General features: G+C 35.2%; 1 protein-coding gene and 3 non-coding genes across 4 annotated transcripts in view; 3 read left to right on the plus strand and 1 right to left on the minus strand.

Annotated features, from left to right (window-relative positions):
* The window catches only part of Dhit (Double hit), a 938,600-nt gene that overhangs the window by 840,005 nt on the left and 80,288 nt on the right, over positions 1 to 18,307 (minus strand). The gene's annotated exons all lie outside the window — the stretch shown is intronic.
* Positions 7,911 to 7,982, plus strand: TRNAD-GUC (transfer RNA aspartic acid (anticodon GUC)). The gene has a single exon. It is a non-coding gene; the product is annotated as a tRNA-Asp (tRNA).
* Positions 8,197 to 8,268, plus strand: TRNAD-GUC (transfer RNA aspartic acid (anticodon GUC)). The gene has a single exon. It is a non-coding gene; the product is annotated as a tRNA-Asp (tRNA).
* Positions 8,481 to 8,552, plus strand: TRNAD-GUC (transfer RNA aspartic acid (anticodon GUC)). Its single transcript has one exon. It is a non-coding gene; the product is annotated as a tRNA-Asp (tRNA).

The following is an 18,307-nucleotide window of genomic DNA, read 5'->3' on the forward strand; positions in this document are numbered from 1 at the left end:
AGAGTATATTTTCCTCCTGGACCTCTCGCACATTATGTTGTAATTAGTAGATTAGTATGATCTAATATTAAAATATATTTTGTCTGACAACTTGAAATTCATCTATTTTATTAAACTGTTTATAATTCACTAGATCTAACCTAAAATGTACTTTGTTTGATCACGTGAAATGATTAGTACAAATTCCGCAACCAGAATCCTTCTACTGCAAACCAAAATTATTGCTGCCAACATAACAGTTATAAAATAACTGCCAATTGTTGTATTTGTCAGTACTCAAAACTCGAAACAAAGTTGGTAAAAGAAAATTCAACCTGAAATCGAGAAAATCACTATAATCCACTATAATATGTAGTCATAGAGAAAAAATGGTTAGGTTTCATCCCAGATCACATATATAACAGATTATTCATCACTATGTTAAAATCGGTAGCACTTTGACGAGAACAACCGCCAGGATCGCCACCCGTCCGCCGTAAACGAACACGAGATGACAGTACAGTATCTAATGCAATTCAAATGGGAGTTATGACGTGACTCGTTATGTAACAACTAGATGGCAGGAGAGTAAACCTGACTGTAGGGCTCTGAGTTCTGAGTTTACGACTGGCCTAGGTCTGTGTTCATTACACAACGGAGTGGGCCATGAAAATTATAGCTCACCTTGGCAACGGTTTGTTGTTATTTGATTTGTATCTTTCATACTAGAAATAAAATTGTTCCTGAGTTTGATTTACTTATTATATTGTACTCTCACTACATGACAAAAGTTGTTACCGTCAAAGCCTATAAGGTCGAGCAATCTGGGTATATATGATCTAGGGTTTCATCCTTAGGTATTTAAGTAAGCTGATCTAGACTATACTCTTTGTCTCCTCCGTGTATCTTTTTCTTCCCCTTGTTCTCTTTGTCTTTCCCCTGTTCTCCTTGTATTCTCATTGTCATCCTTGTATTCCTCTTGCTTTCCTTGTATTCTCCTTGTTCTTCTTGCATTCCCCTTTTTCTCTCTGTATCTTCCTTGTTGTCCTTTTATTGTCCTCATTCTTGTTTCCCATTTGTCTTCTTGTATTCTCCTTGTCTTCGCATTATTCTTCTAGTCCCGTTTTCTCCCTATATTCCCCTTTCCTTTAAATGCACAGAATTAGTTTTTTAGGTATAATTTTTATTTATTATTATTATTATTACTATTATTATTATTACTACTATTATTATTATTATTTTATACAGTCATTACTTAACACTAATATCTAGGTAATTGTCATTGTCTCAATGTAACCCATGCTGTGCCGGTCATACTAATTGTACTATTTCTTTAGTCGTATGTATTAATTCTTTCTTTTTAAGTTAATACTTGTATACTAGATGTATTTTCCTTTTTGTGACAATGTATTCAATCTGTCTTTTTTATTATATTTAATTTTTATTATTACTTTTAAGTTAATACTGATTGTGTATATGTATTCAGTCTCTCTTTTTTATTTTATTATTTATTATTATTATTATTATTATTATTATTATTATATTATTTTTAAGTTAATATTTGTATACCGGTATGTATTTTTCTGTATCTGATTTGATCCTGGTTGAGTGGAAGAGAAGGCCTGATGGCCTTAACTCTGCCAGGGAAAATAAAAAAATATTATTATTAAAAAACTATTATTATTAATATTATTATTATTATTATTATTATTATTATTATTATACACAGTCATTACTTTATTTTTCCATTAACAGTAATATCTAGGTAATTGTCATTGTCTCAATGTAACACGTGCTTTGCTGATCATACTAATTGTACTATTCCTTTAGTTCTGAGATTATATTCATATGTATTAATTCTTTCTTTTTAAGTTGTATACTAGAATGTATTTTCCTTTTTGTGATTATGTATTCAATCTCTCTTTTTTATTATATTTATTTTTTATTCTTAGTTTTAAGTTAATACTGTCACCACCTGTGGAGTAACGGTCAGCGCGTCTGGCCGCGAAACCAGGTGGCCCGGGTTCGATTCCCGGTCGGGACAAGTTACCTGGTTGAGGTTTTTTCCGGGGTTTTCCCTCAACCCAATATGAGCAAATGCTGGGTAACTTTCGGTGCTGGACCTCGGACTCATTTCATCAGCATTGTCACCTTCATCTCATTCAGACGTTAAATGGGACGCGTCGTAAAATAACCAACCAAAAAAAAAAAGTTAATACTGATTGTTTATATGTATTCAATCTCTCTCTTTTTTATTTTATTATTTATTATTATTATTGTTATTTTATTATTTTTAAGTAAATATTTGTATACCGGTATGTATTTTTCTGTATGTGATTTGATCCTGGTTGAGTGGAAGAGAAGGCCTGATGGCCTTAACTCTGCCAGGGAAAATAAAAAACTATTATTATTATTATTATTATTATTATTATTATTATTACTTACTTACTTACAAATGGCTTTTAAGGAACCCGAAGGTTCATTGCCGCCCTCACATAAGCCCGATATCGGTCCCTATCCTGTGCAAGATTAATCCAGTCTCTATCATCATACCCCACCTCCCTCAAATCCATTTTAATATTATCCTCCCATCTACGTCTCGGCCTCCCTAAAGGTCTTTTTCCCTCCGGTCTCCCAACTAACACTCTATATGCATTTCTGGATTCGCCCATACGTGCTACATGCCCTGCCCATCTCAAACGTCTGGATTTAATGTTCCTAATTATGTCAGGTGAAGAATACAATGCGTGCAGTTCTGTGTTGTGTAACTTTCTCCATTCTCCTGTAACTTCATCCCGCTTAGCCTCAAATATTTTCCTAAGCACCTTATTCTCAAACACCCTTAACCTATGTTCCTCTCTCAGAGTGAGAGTCCAAGTTTCACAACCATACAGAAGAACAGGTAATATAACTGTTTTATAAATTCTAACTTTCAGATTTTTGGACAGCAGACTGGATGATAAGAGCTTCTCAACCGAATAATAACACGCATTTCCCATATTTATTCTGCGTTTATTATTATTATTATTATTATTATTATTATTATTACTATTATTATTATTATTATTATTATTATTATTATTATTATTATTATTAGTCATATGCAGCTGTTGGTAATTAATCGCATCCACACGTAGTTCTGGGTAAAAATGCCAGCATAGCAAAGCTATGCACCTGTCGAATTTTAATGAAAAATCTCAAGCATGATTAGAACTCGAACCTGGACTATTCAGCCACACCAGTTTGGCGTGATGGTAGGTAAGCCAAAATTTTACTTCTCAATCTTCTATTGTTTGCATCCTTGTCGCGGTACAACACACACATATTTCATCCATTAACACAGTCTTCATTATTCCTGAAGTTTCACAAAAGCGAGGAATCCAAATTGAGCGAATGCAATACAGATCAGAGCGCCGGCTGCCATCCGGAATGTCATTACACATAGCGACGCGGCCCACGAGGACGGCCAGTCGAATCTGCTTCGGAGCGAGGAACGACGGAACCAATCGATAATCTCGTATGGTTTTCGGAAATGAATAAACTCGCCTACACGGCGTATCATGATTTCCTGCATCAAAGAGCTCTTCACTCCCAACCAATTATGATGCCTTCTTCTCACACCGTGATACAGCGAACAGAGATACACGAAGCGGCGCGTGCTAGCTTGACAGTAAGGACTTCACATGCTCGATAGCGGGGGTTCAAAACCCGAAACGTCATACTAGAAGTCCTAGGCTGTGTTACGGAGCCTTCTCCATCATGGACCACAAACCGGAAGTTGGTTTATATAGTGAAGTCTTTTGAAAAAACTCGGAAAAAACCCAATCAGATAATCAGCCCAGCGGGGATCGAACCTGCGCCCGAACGCAACTTCAGACCGGCAAGCTCCTTAACCGATTGAGCCACGCCGGTGGCACTACAGAATATAATTACAACAATAGAAACAGAAATAAAATAATATAGTCAACAGTAATCTCGCTAGACGTTTTGATTTATCTAGAGAAAATCAAAATTCGAGTGGGATTTAATTGACTATTACACGATTAGAAGAAAGTATATAGAGATTAGAAGTAACGAAGTACTCCAATACAATAAAATATTGACTTACGAAAATACAACTGTCTTCAAATGTATTATTGTACCATCTCAACTTTACAATTATTACGCTAGATGCATGCTAGATGGCAGTAGTGAGCAATGCCTTCTCGTCGATAAGTTCTCGTTATCATACACGATGGCAATGTTACTAGTCAAGAAGGCTTTGTTGATTCAGTTTCATTTTTATTAAAACAGTTGCATTCCACTTCAATTACCCGAATCCCAGTAATTAACGTCACTTGACAGATGATTTTCAATAAATCTTAATATTAAACAATCTCTGATACGTGACTAACCATAATATCATATAGCAGAAGCTATAACATAACCTAACTAATATCAAAAGTGTTAGAAAAGTTTTAATTAACGACGATGATATAAAAAATAAACATGAATAATTTTGAAAGGAATAATTATTGAATGTACAATTTTCAAATTTGAATGTGGTTGGTGGTTCAATTGATGTTATATTGGACGTGTGCGTAATAGAAGTGAAACTCGTTGATTTAGGCCTACATGGTGTATTCAACTTATTCAGGATTTCCGAATGGTGCTCTTCATTTGTAAATCGGATTTCAGAAGATCCATAGGTATGATCAGTGATTTTTATTAATTCTTGTTCTTGAATGCCAATGTGAGTCATATTTGAAACTGCTGTGCATCGACTGGAGTGGTTTGTAATTTTATATATATATATATTTTTTTTTTTTTTTTGACGTCCAGACCAGCGCAGCTTCAAATGTTTGCAAACAAAGAAACAAATGCTAGGGACGCGATAAAATAAAACAAATGCTAGGGACGCGATAAAATTGTGCGATAAGCAGCCATGATTGGTTGAAATACGTCCTTTCGTACCGTTTTATTGGTCAAAAGTAGTATGACGTAGTAAGAGTGTAACAGTCAATATAAAAAGAGGATACAATAATATTAACACATTTGAGGACCGAATGGGCAGCACTCGTGTTCGGTCGCAGTTCAGATATATTATTAATATAAGAGTAATATAGAAATAAAATAAAATAGGAAATAAAATTAAAATTACCGATGGTGGACTTACGTATGTGAGGAGGACAATGAACCTGCGGGTTCCTTAAAAGCCATTTGTAAATAAATAAATTAGTCTAAATATTAACATAGAGAAAAATAATATCGTACATGAATAAAGTAGGATAATTTATAAAAGAATATATATTCCGAAATCATAGAATACAAATATTATATACGTTGATTAATACATACACATAGGCTATAAATTTATCTAATCAAATTGAAGACATTAACACGTTTCTAATTTTCTTGTTATATGTTAGTGGGTTACATGTTAGAAGTTCTGGGTGTAAATTAGCTAAACAATTATATACAACCGAGGGCCAAAATTAATGCTATGCTTTAGACCAGCAGATGTGAGACATTTAGGTTCTACTAATGTAGAATTAGTTTCGTCTTGTGTCATGATTATGTGCCTGTAATATAAACTTATTACGATTTTTATGATAAAATTTTAACAGAAGTGAAACATACAGCAGAGTCCGTATAGGTCAGTTTCTATCTGATGCGTTTCCAATTCACTGCGGGTTAAAGCAGGGAGATGCACTATCACCTTTACTTTTTAACTTCGCTCTAGAATATGCCATTAGGAAAGTTCAGGATAACAGGCAGGATTTGGAATTGAACGAATTACATCAGCTTCTTGTCTATGCGGATGACGTGAATATGTTAGGAGAAAATACACAAACGAGTAGGGAAAACACGGAAATTTTACTTGAAGCAAGTAAAGCGATCGGTTTGGGAGTAAATCCCGAAAAGACAAAGTATATGATTATGTCTCGTGACCAGAATATTGTACGAAATGGAAATATAAAAATTGGAGATTTATCCTTCGAAGAGGTGGAAAAATTCAAATATCTTGGAGCAACAGTAACAAATATAAATGACGCTCGGGAGGAAATTAAACGCAGAATAAATATGGGAAATGCGTGTTATTATTTGGTTGAGAAGCTCTTATCATCCAGTCTGCTGTCCAAAAATCTGAAAGTTAGAATTTATAAAACAGTTATATTACCGGTTCTTCTGTATGGTTGTGAAACTTGGACTCTCACTCTGAGAGAGGAACATAGGTTAAGGGTGTTTGAGAATAAGGTGCTTAGGAAAATATTTGGGGCTAAGCGGGATGAAGTTACAGGAGAATGGAGAAAGTTACACAACACAGAACTGCACGCATTGTATTGTTCACCTGACATAATTAGGAACATTAAATCCAGACGTTTGAGATGGGCAGGGCATGTAGCACGTATGGGCGAATCCTGAAATGCATATAGAGTGTTAGTTGGGAGACCGGAGGGAAAAAGACCTTTAGGGAGGCCGAGATGTAGATGGGACGATAATATTAAAATGGATTTGAGGGAGGTGGGGTATGATGATAGAGACTGGATTAATCTTGCACAGGATAGGGACCGATGGCGGGCTTATGTGAGGGCGGCAATGAACCTTCGGGTTCTTTAAAAGCCATTTGTAAGTAAGTAAGTGCCTATATTTATAAATTTGTTCAATATTAACTACATTAAATTCAGAATAAATTAATTTAGTTGGATAATCAAAACGTTACTTTAAACAAACTGAAAATTTTATTATGGTTCATGTAACGACGCTCGCAACTGCAGAGGTTATATCAGCGTCGAGGGTGTGCCGAATTTTTCTCCCGCAGGAGCTATTTTACATGCCAGTAAATCTACTGACATGAGCCTGTCGCATTTAAACACACTTAAATGCCATCGACCAGCGCTATACCAACTGCGCTACCGAGGGCGACAACAAGGTGTAAACATTTTAAGTGTTTCAAATGAACAAGAGTTAAAAGTAATATGACGCAAAAAAAACATTTCCTAATAAATTTGAGTTAATGAGTTTTGGATTCGAACAACTCACATTTTTTTTTTCTTTCCTAATAACATAGTCGCTACCAAATTCTTCTATTGTAGCATTCATTTCCAACAGCCTAGTTTTGTTTTGTTTTCGTATGTTCACTGAATAGCAGACCTGAACTAAGTAACGTTGGATGTCGTCAAGCTATATTCCGTACATATCTACACTGTTGGTGGTTGCTTGGATGCTTTAAGTAACCAAACGCATAGGGTGATAAAATACTGGTTAAAATTATATTTGCGGTCGATTTGCTACAAAGTTCAACAAAGAGAGGGCTGGGGAAAGGGGTGGGTTTATAAACTGCAGAGGGGGCTGCATCATATAGGAATGGGATGGGTGTGGGAGAAAGGAGAGAATAACAGGAGGAATGTATGGCGTAATGTGAAGATGCGTTTAATTGATATCGAGAGGCAAGAGATCGAGCTCCAATGTTCGGAAAAGTCCTCACTACATTTACAATCAGATCTCATGCTTAACTGGCGGAGGTGTGACTACATAAATTCTTGCAAATCAAGATTTCAGGTATAACTCCCTGTTAAGTTGATTTGAATAATTTCGAGGGAAAAATTGTTCCGGAGCCGGGTATCGAACCCGGGACCTTTGGTTTAACGTACCAACGCTCTACCACTGAGCTACACAGGAACTCTAACCCACACCGATCCAATTTTTCCCTCTATATCCACAGACCTCAAAGTGGGCTGACAACCTTCAAGCAACCAACTTCGAGTGCACACTAACTCCGTGTGACTTAAATTGTGGTTTTCTGTTAACGAACAGTGACGTTTATTATGCAAATCAATTTAAGTCACACGGAGTTAGTGTGCACTCGAAGTTGGTTGCTTGACGGTTGTCAGCCCACTTTGACGTCTGTGGATATAGAGGGGAAAAATTGGATTGGTGTCGGTTAGAGTTCCCGGGTAGCTCAGTGGTAGAGCGTTGGTAGGTCAAACCAAAAGTCCCGGGTTCGATACCCGGCTCCGGAACAATTTTTCCCTCGAAATTATTCAAATCAACTTTACATGGAGTTATACCTGAAATCTTGATTTGCATAATACACGTCACTGTTCGTTAACAGAAAACCACAATTTAAGTCACACGGAGTTAGTGTGCACTCGAAGTTGGTTGCTTGACGGTTGTCAGCCCACTTTGACGTCTGTGGATATAGAGGGGAAAAATTGGATTGGTGTCGGTTAGAGTTCCCGGGTAGCTCAGTGGTAGAGCGTTGGTAGGTCAAACCAAAAGTCCCGGGTTCGATACCCGGCTCCGGAACAATTTTTCCCTCGAAATTATTCAAATCAACTTTACATGGAGTTATACCTGAAATCTTGATTTGCATAATACACGTCACTATTCGTTAACAGAAAACCACATTTTAAGTCACACAGTTAGTGTGCACTCAAAGTTGGTTGCTTGACGGTTGTCAGCCCACTTTGACGTCTGTGGATATAGAGGGGAAAAATTGGATCGGTGTCGGTTAGAGTTCCCGGGTAGCTCAGTGGTAGAGCGTTGGTACGTCAAACCAAAGGTCCCGGGTTCGATACCCGGCTCCGGAACAATTTTTCCCTCGAAATTATTCTACATAAATTCTTGTAACAAGGACAGCAGAGCAGGTTTAGCGTGGCTAAGATTGGGGGCATGGAAGGGTAATAAAGTTGTCAACGAAGAAGGGGAGCGTCTTTGTCCGCTTTGCAAAGAAAAGGACTCCTATAAACATATTTTATTACTGTGTCTCGAATTGGAGCATGTACGGAGAAAATATTTACCACCTTCGATGCTAAGTCAGAGTAGGAGTTCGCTTGCGTGCCTTGACCTCATGGGGAATAGAGAATACGAACAAAAGACTGGATTGTTCCTCTTGAAGGCGAGAAAGATTAGAACTGCAGCTGTTGAAGTCTGCGACGCGAACTGAGGAAGGGATAATAGTATCTATCCAACTATACACTTTTATGTTTGTTTTAGGTTAGGATATATTATATAATGTGTTTTATTGTGCCATTTCCATTTTTAAATATTGTGTTCTTTTAGAGAGTCGTTGGATGTAATCATAGGTGATGGGGGAACCTACAAAGGAGGACTTGTTTCGGGTACAAAGCACGTACGGTCAGAAGACCCGTGCATTGGATTTTAGATAAAATTATAATATAACATTTGTATGTATAATAAGTTTCTTTGGAAAATATTTGGGGCTAAGAGGGATGAAGTTACAGGAGAATGGAGAAAGTTACACAACGCAGAGCTGCACGCATTGTATCCTTCACCTGACATAATTAGGAACATTAAATCCAGACGTTTGAGATGGGCAGGGCATGTGGCACGTATGGGCGAATCCAGAAATGCATATAGAGTGTTATTTGGGAGGCCGGAGGGAAAAAGACCTTTGGGGAGGCCGAGACGTAGATGGGAAGATAATATTAAAATGGATTTGAGAGAGGTGGGATATGATGGTAGGAACTGGATTAATCTTGCTCAGGATAGGGACCAATGGCGGGCTTATGTGAGGGCGGCAATGAACCTCCGGGTTCCTTAAAAACCAATAAGTAAGTAAGTATAATATTACTCAATAAATCCATCTATCTAAAAAAAATACATTTCTTGATATAGTGTACCATCTTCACAACTGCTGACTACTTTTAAAAACAACTTGACATAATTATAAGATACTTTAATCAAGACTTGCACTGCCTCTCACTATTGAATCATATACACGTTTCAAGACATACGATTGCGATTCAGACGTATTTTTGGAATTTAATTGCATTGGCTCTGTTCATGAAAGGAAAGGCAAAGTTAAGCAAAGGAAATATCTTAAAGAGATGAATAAAACTTGCGATCCTCTCTATATCCAGAGGACAACTTTATTGGCATCATTTCAACCTGATAAACTCCGTTAAAAACACTCCACTTCTCTCTCTTTGTACTTGCACATTTCAAGTATCAAGTCCATTAGAGTTGGTCTTCTACTTTCATTAGTTATCTGAAACATAAAACTAAAGAAAGACGTAGCATTTTTCAGAGTTCATACAAAAACCAAGGACTTTTAGTGCCTTCAAGACATTAATGATATTCACTTTCTATGGATGAAATATTAATTCAAATGTACTTAACTACATATCTTTCAGACCGTATGTATTTTAGTCTTATAAATATTTTGTCTATGCGGATGACCTGAATGTTAGCAGAAAATCCACAAACGATTAGGGAAAACACGGGGATTTTACTTGAAGCAAGTAAAGAGATAGGTTTGGAAGTAAATCACGAGAAGACAAAGTATATGATTATGTCTCGTGACCAGAATATTGTACGAAATGGAAATATAAAAATTGGAAATGTATCTTTTGAAGAGGTGGAGAAGTTCAAATACCTTGGAGCAACAGTAACAAATATAAATGACACTCGGGAGGAAATTAAACACGGAATAAATATGGGAAATGCCTGTTACTATTCGGTTGAGAAGCTTTTATCATCTAGTCTGCTGTCAAAAAATCTGAAAGTTAGAATTTATAAAACAGTTATATTACCGGTTGTTCTGTATGATTGTGAAACTTGGACTCTCACTTTGAGAGAGGAACAGAGATTAAGAGTGTTTGAGAATAAGGTTCTTAGGAAAATATCTGAGGCTAACAGGGATGAAGTTACAGGAGAATGGAGAAAGTTACACACCGCAGAACTTCACGCATTGTATTCTTTACCTGACATAATTAGGAACATTAAATCTAGACGTTTGAGATGGGCAGGGCATGTAGCACGTATGGGCGAATCCAGAAATGCATATAGAGTGTTAGTTGGGAGGCCGGAGGGAAAAAGGCCTTTGGGGAGGCCGAGACGTAGATGGGAGGATAATATTAAAATGGATTTGAGGGAGGTGGGATATGATGGTAGACACTGGATTAATCTTGCTCAGGATAGGGACGAATGGCGGGCTTATGTGAGGGCGGCAATGAACCTTCGCGTTCCTTAAGAGCCAGTAAGTGATGCATTGGATGAATTTTAATTACCTAAGTAAAAATAATTCGTAAAAACTTAAGCCATTTTAATTGTGCCAAAACTCTGCATTCACGTAGTGTTAATCTTTTAATTTTCTCAGTTTTTAGCTAACTAATGTGCCAAACGGTAGAGCGCATAATGGCACTCATCCCCCGGATGCAAAACCTGTGACTCCGTTGTAACGGCGAGATGTGCACGTAAGCTACTTAAATTGTGAGGATTTGTAACGATGCAGAAAGGTGCAAAAAGAGAGAAAAAGGATGTGAAAATATTATTCTCTGTGGGAGACCTTCTCTCTAAATCGAGACACACTATCAATTCTGTTCTCATTAACTTCTTTACAGATCTCTTAAAATTGTAAAAAAGGAAACCCGAAAAACGTAGTCAGTGAAATTGTGAAATGCTTCACGTCGCATTTCTCCTTCTCTGTAAAAATTGTCCCCAAGTGACCCATTTTTAAGATGTACTTTCAAACAAGAGGACGTGCTAACCTGCGGAGAGGACAGTATTTCTGCTACGTAATAGTACCCTGTTGAATTGGGTGACGTATATCCTGGGAAAGTACCACTTACAACGTAAGTAATAGAGTAAAGTAAGCAAGTTCTGGGAGTATATTTGACTTTTAAGAAGACGAATACAGTAATAAAAAAAAATCTGTGCCTGGAAGATGACGTTCTGTACTACCACGCGTTTCATACGTCCAGCAACAATCGATTTATTTTACCATGTCGCGAATAACATCCCATTCTTAGCTTATATCCTTCAAGTTTCAAAAGAGGTACAAAAAAGAAATCATTGCAGATAAAACAGAAAACCTATTTCGTTTATATGACATCATTCCACTTTCGACCAATGAAGTGTAATGAAATTTTGAATTCCAACCAATCACAGTCACACTTTGCGATAATTTTTGCAGTTACATTTAAAGCTATCAATTTATCGCATGGTCGTTCTTTTGTTTACTCGTTGTCGCCAACTGTTTCACCCAGTGTTGCCAATTCAGCGGTTTTCCCGCTAGATTTAGCGTTTTTCGGCGTTAGTTTAGCGGGTAAAATTTATGAAATTTGTATTGCTGATATAGTGATTTAGCGGGTATTTTTAGCACTCACAGCGGAAAAATAATTTAATTTCACATTGACAATATAGCAATTTAGCGGTTTCTGCACGGCTTCACAGCGGATTTTTAAGAATCGAGTTGGCAACACTGGTTTCCCCGTAGATTGATGATCATGAATACATTAAGATGCAACTACACGGTTAAACTTTTCTTTCAACTTTAAAGAAATGAATTCAAGATTGATATTTAATATTAATTAATATATTTACGCAGTGAAGACGACGTTCAAAACGGCGCACCATGTAGACACAAAATCTTCATACATCTTAATTGAACGTACCTTTTAAACTTGATTCTTTCAATATTCTTCCCAGATTACACGCATACGCGATTGGAATATTGAACTGTGTAGATGCAGCTTTAGTTCCGTTACACACTACAGCGAGAATGCGTTTTTCGAGCTATTAAAAATGCTTTCGTGTAGCACTGATTGTAAGTAACGGACGAAATTAGGTACAGCTGACATTGGTCCTGCTCCCACAGGTAACTTAACCTATAATTGTAGCCTATAAAATGTGTATTTTGTGAATGAAATGAAACAATTAATAGAAAGTCAGATGTTCAAATTTATGTAACATCATCGCATATCAAACTCAGAGACCTTGCATAGTAATAATAAGGTCTTTTCATCAAACTGCCTTTCGTATGGCGTAATAAAATTCGTGTTTTAGTTAGGCCTATCTATACAGAGATGGCTTCACTGTGTAGCAACATGTCTCGCTGTGAATACATAAGCATTGGTATATAGCTGTCCCCACTGTTACTGTTAAATTAAATTATGATTTCAGCAGATAATGAAAATGTATTTATGTTATAATAATAAGAGAAAAGTGCAGTACACGTAATTAAGATTGTTAAACCTGTATTTCGCTTTTCGCAATTGGCATTGCTGAATAATAACATCGAATTTCTTTATTGTAGTAATCGATATTCATCTACGAGTATTTCAACTTCACAATGTCTGAATAGGTTAAGTATTCGTTAATATACAATTATTAACATTTTGTGATCGAATTTTAGGGATGTATTAGTTATATTTTTATTTTATTCATGAAATAGTCCTAATAAATATCACTCGAGGTCTGACATTTCCCAGATAAATCTTAGACCTCTCGTGACATTACTACAGATAAACTTTTCTTCTCTCAATTCCACGCAAAAAGCACATAGTACAAATAAAAAAAAAGGCATGTTGCTAAGAGAGACAGAGGAAGGTAAGATTTTAGTAGGCCATGGAAATTATGAAAAGACTTCAAGACAAATGATACAAGATAAAGTTACAAGAGGTAATTTGGAGTAGTAGATACAATATGACGAGGTTCTTCCAAAGTTATCAGTACGTAGCGACGTTTTTTTCAGTTTGACAGCTCACAGAACAAGCGGACAGAGTAAAGAGTACAATTCTACTGCAGCTTTTTGCACTATTACAGCTTTCTGGACGGAATTCCCACATCGACACTCGTTAAGAGTTAGAATGTTTTTACCAAAGACTTCGAGTAACTTATATGTGTGTAAGTAAGTTTCATTGCAGTAATAAAGAATAACTTGGTGCTGTAAATTTAACAGTAACTACCTACATAACAGAGTTGCCAAGTAGTAACATAACACAATAACATAACATAACATAACATAACATAACATAACATAACATAGCATAACGAATATCTGTAAGGTCTATTGTAATAGGGGCTTTGCCCTATTACAGAAAGAAAGAAAGAAAGAAAGAAAGAAAGAAAGAAAGAAAGAAAGAAAGAAAGAAAGAAAGAAAGAAATAGATAAATAAATAAATAGATAAACAGATAAATAAATAAATAAATAAATAAATAAATAAATAACATAACAGACTTTATAATCATTATCCTACTTATGAGAGTTACGCTGCATGCTTCAACTTTTCCATTTTACTAGTTTGCAGATCAGACGAAATTGTCAATCTTTAAACTTTCTTTATAAAATTATTAACAATAAGTTGGACTGTGTTGATTTTATTATATAACATTATATGCACCTAAGCTTAATACAAAATTTCAAAATTTATTTTACATACCAAGGACAAATACTGAATCCCACAAAAATTCCCCAGTTTTCCAAATGTTACAGTTATACAATAAATTACATCCTAATGCAAATGTTGATATTTTCAATATGAATTTTCTCTAGATACAGAACTATTTGTTATCATATTTTACATAATAAAGTTGTTAGTTAATTTGAAGCTACTTTCACACCTTATGTCAATTTCTCTTTTTTCTATTTCGTTTCAGTTTTTAATAAGCATATGACTCCTTTTCCTTGTTTATGTTTTATAAATTAGTTTGTCAGTCTTGAACATTGTAATAAAATTGCGCTTTGCCTGTTATGTTCAATAACAAACAAATAAAATAAATAACATAACATACACCATAAAAATAACATAGGCATAAAACATAACATAAAACATAATTTAACATTACATACCGACATAAAACATAACGTAACATAAAACATAATATAAAATATCACACAACATAACATTACATTACATATAACGTACATAACATAACATATAACATAACTTTACATTACATTATATATAACATGCAGCACATAACATAACAAACATAACAACGTAACGTAACACAACACAACACAACACAACACAACACAACACCTTTCAAATTCTTATGCTGATGACTTAAATGTATTTACATTAATAGAAAATTTTCTAATTTACAATTTATGAAAATTCATATTAACATAATATTATTATTCATATTACTTACTTTCTTACTTCTTTGGTTTTAAGGAACCCGGAGGTTCATTGCCGCCCTCACATAAGCCCGCCATTGGTCCCTATTCTGAGCAAGATTAATCCATTCTCTATCATCATATCCCACCTCCCTCAAATCCATTTTAATATTATCTTCCCATCTATGTCTTGGCCTCCCCAAAAGGTCTTTTTCCCTCCGGCCTCCCAACTAACACTCTATATGCATTTCAGGGTTCTCCCATACGTGCTACATGCCCTGCCCATCTCAAACGTCTGGATTTAATGTTCCTAATTTTGTCAGGTGAAGAATACAATCCGTGCAGCTCTGCGTTGTGTAACTTTCTCCATTCTCCTGTAACTTCATCTCTCTTAGCCCCAAATATTTTCCTAAGCACCTTATTCTCAAAAGCTCTTAATCTATGTTCCTGTCTCAAAGTGAGAGTCCAAGTTTCACAACCATAAAGAACAACCGGTAATATAACTGTTTTATAAATTCTAACTTTCAGATTTTTTGATAGCAGAATGGATGATAAAAGCTTCAAAACCGAATAATAACACGCATTTCCTATACGTATTCTGTGTTTAATTTCCTCCCGAATATCATTTATATTTGTTACTGTTGCTCCCAGATATTTGAACTTCTCCACCTCTTCAAAAGATAAATTTACGATTTTTATATTTCCATTTTGTACAATATTCTGGTCACGAGACATAATCATATACTTAGTCTTTTCGGAATTTACTTCAAAACCTATCTCTTTACTTGCTTCCAGTAAAATTCCCGTGTTTTCCCTAATCGTTTGTGGATTTTTTACTAACATATTCACGTCATCCGCATAGACAAGCAGCTGATGTAACCCGTTCAATTCCAAACCCTCTGTGTTATCCGGAACTTTCCTAATGGCATACTGTAGAGCAAAGTTAAAAAGTAAAGGTGATAGTGCATCTCCTTGCTTTAGCCCACAGTGAATTGGAAACGCATCTGACAGAAACTGACCTATACCAACTCTGCTGTACGTTTCACTGAGACACATTTTAATTAATCGAACTAGTTTCTTGATTATTCATATTATTATCATAATGTTTAGCAATGAATTCAATTTTAATATCAAATAGTAATTACAAAACAAGTTTGTAATGTTATACTTTATGGTATGAGTCAATTCTTACGGAACGAGCGAAGCCAGTTTCCTAATTCTGACGAATGCAATAACTGTATAACATTATAAACGTGTTTGATATGTTATTTTTTCTATGACAGCGTTATAAGACAATTAATAAAGAAATAACATCAGATTTTCTAATGATGGGTAGTTTGATATCATGGTTTATTAAGAAAGAGGTAGCTATGGCAACAATGATGTATTAAATATTATAGCATGGCAAATCGTTTCATAATGTTAACTTTATGGTATGGCCTACCAGTTACGTCGTCATAATAGATTATGACGTTTTAGTTGCCATGGTAATATTTTACGGCTCTGGTACAATAATGTGGCATATTATGCACGATTTTCACTAACGATAGACTGTTTATAATGCTGATGTACAAAAAAATATTATTATTATTATTATTATTATTATTATTATTATTATTATTATTATTATTATTATTATTATTATATGACATCTATAAGGAGTACATCTTATTTAGGAGGTAATTATACTATGAATGATTAACCATTAAAACGAATATACCGGGTGGATCTTTTAACTTGATAATGCGAAAGATATATTTAAAATATTAGGTTTTAGAAAGAAATGTTTGAAGTAAAAGTTAATTGATTTTAAAGGAGAAAGTAAGCCGCATTATTTATGTTGTACTTGAAAGACTTCTTAAGGTTATTTGAAAGATAATTTAAGTTTATAAAGAGAAGAATTTAAATTTTATTTTTAATCTCAAACAACCACTCCACAGAGAGACTGAACTGGTCTACCGAGTGTGCAGAAGACGTTTGCTCCTTGTTGCGTAACCTTCGTGCCGGTCGTGCGTCGCCTGGTCAACCTAAATTATGTAAGTGAACACACTGTACTTTTTTTTTTATTCTTAAAAAAAATGTATCAATTTTTTCATAAAATATTACTTTTCAAATATCTGTGAAACTACAAGCTGAATTTATTTTTGTATGAGGAATGAGAATAAAAAAATAAAATTATAGGTCATTTAAAAATTATATTGACCTTGAAATTACCTTCAAAACGACCTTTTAGATTTTTTGTATTATCAAATTTAATGGTTCACTCGGCGTATTGTATAAAAGCTGAAGCTGCAATTATTAATCATAATTTGAGTTTTCATAATCAGAAATTTTTCCAAGGCAGATCTTAACACTGTCTTTCAGAACACCCTGTGAGCACATCAACTAAATCGTTCACTTTCCAATTCGCTCAACCCAGTGCACGTTTTATAGGACAGCTGAGTGAATGTAATTGATACGTGACAATATGCGTAACCATGGCAGTTACGATCAATACTGCAGTAATTTACATTTGAAAGAGATGAAACGAAAAAGATGTGTGTATACGCATATCGGTTTTCCAATAGCATTGACATCTTTCGATTCCTGCCAACTAGCGCGGGGAATGCATGGTCTAAAGTCTAAACATATGCATATAAAGACAAAAATATGCAATAATAATTATGATTTCAGACTTCAAACAGGGGTGTATCTTGTCACAGCGCAGGCCGGTACTTTTATGTACTGCCTGGAAGTGCCCTGCTTCTTCATCTGTACTTTTTGAAATAATAATTGTCTTAATTGAGTTTTACTCAATTTTGTATTTTATGATATTAAGTATGAATTTGTTGTAGCCTATGTATAATGGCAGGGTTGGAAGTAAATCCCGAAAAGACTAAGTATATGATTATGTCTCGTGATCAGAATATTGTACGAAATGGAACTATAAAAGTTGGATATTTACCCTTCGAAGAGGTGGAAAAATTCAAATATCTTGGAGCAACAGTAGCGAATATAAATGACACTCGGGAGGAAATTAAACGCAGAATAAATATGGCAAATGCCTGTTATTATTCGGTTGAGAAGCTTTTATCATCTAGTCTGCTGTCAAAAAATCTGAAAGTTAGAATTTATAAAACAGTTATATTACCGGTTGTTCTGCATGGCTGTGAAACTTGGACTCTCACTCTGAGAGAGGAACAGAGATTAAGGATGTTTGAGAATAATGTTCTTAGGAAAATATTTGGGGCTAAGAGGGATGAAGTTACAGGAGAATGGAGAAAGTTACACAACGCAGAACTACATGCAACTTTTTTTCACTTGACATAATAGGAACATTAAATCAAGACGTTTGAGATGGGCAGGGCATGTAGCACGTATGGGCGAATCCTGAAATGCATATAGAGTGTTAGTTGGGAGGCCAGAGGGGAAAAGACCTTTGGAGAGGTCGAGACGTAGATGGGAGGATAATATTAAAATGGAGTCGAGGGAGGTGAGATA

Source organism: Periplaneta americana, chromosome 5 (genome assembly GCF_040183065.1).
Source record: "Periplaneta americana isolate PAMFEO1 chromosome 5, P.americana_PAMFEO1_priV1, whole genome shotgun sequence".
Classification (NCBI taxonomy): domain Eukaryota; kingdom Metazoa; phylum Arthropoda; class Insecta; order Blattodea; family Blattidae; genus Periplaneta; species Periplaneta americana.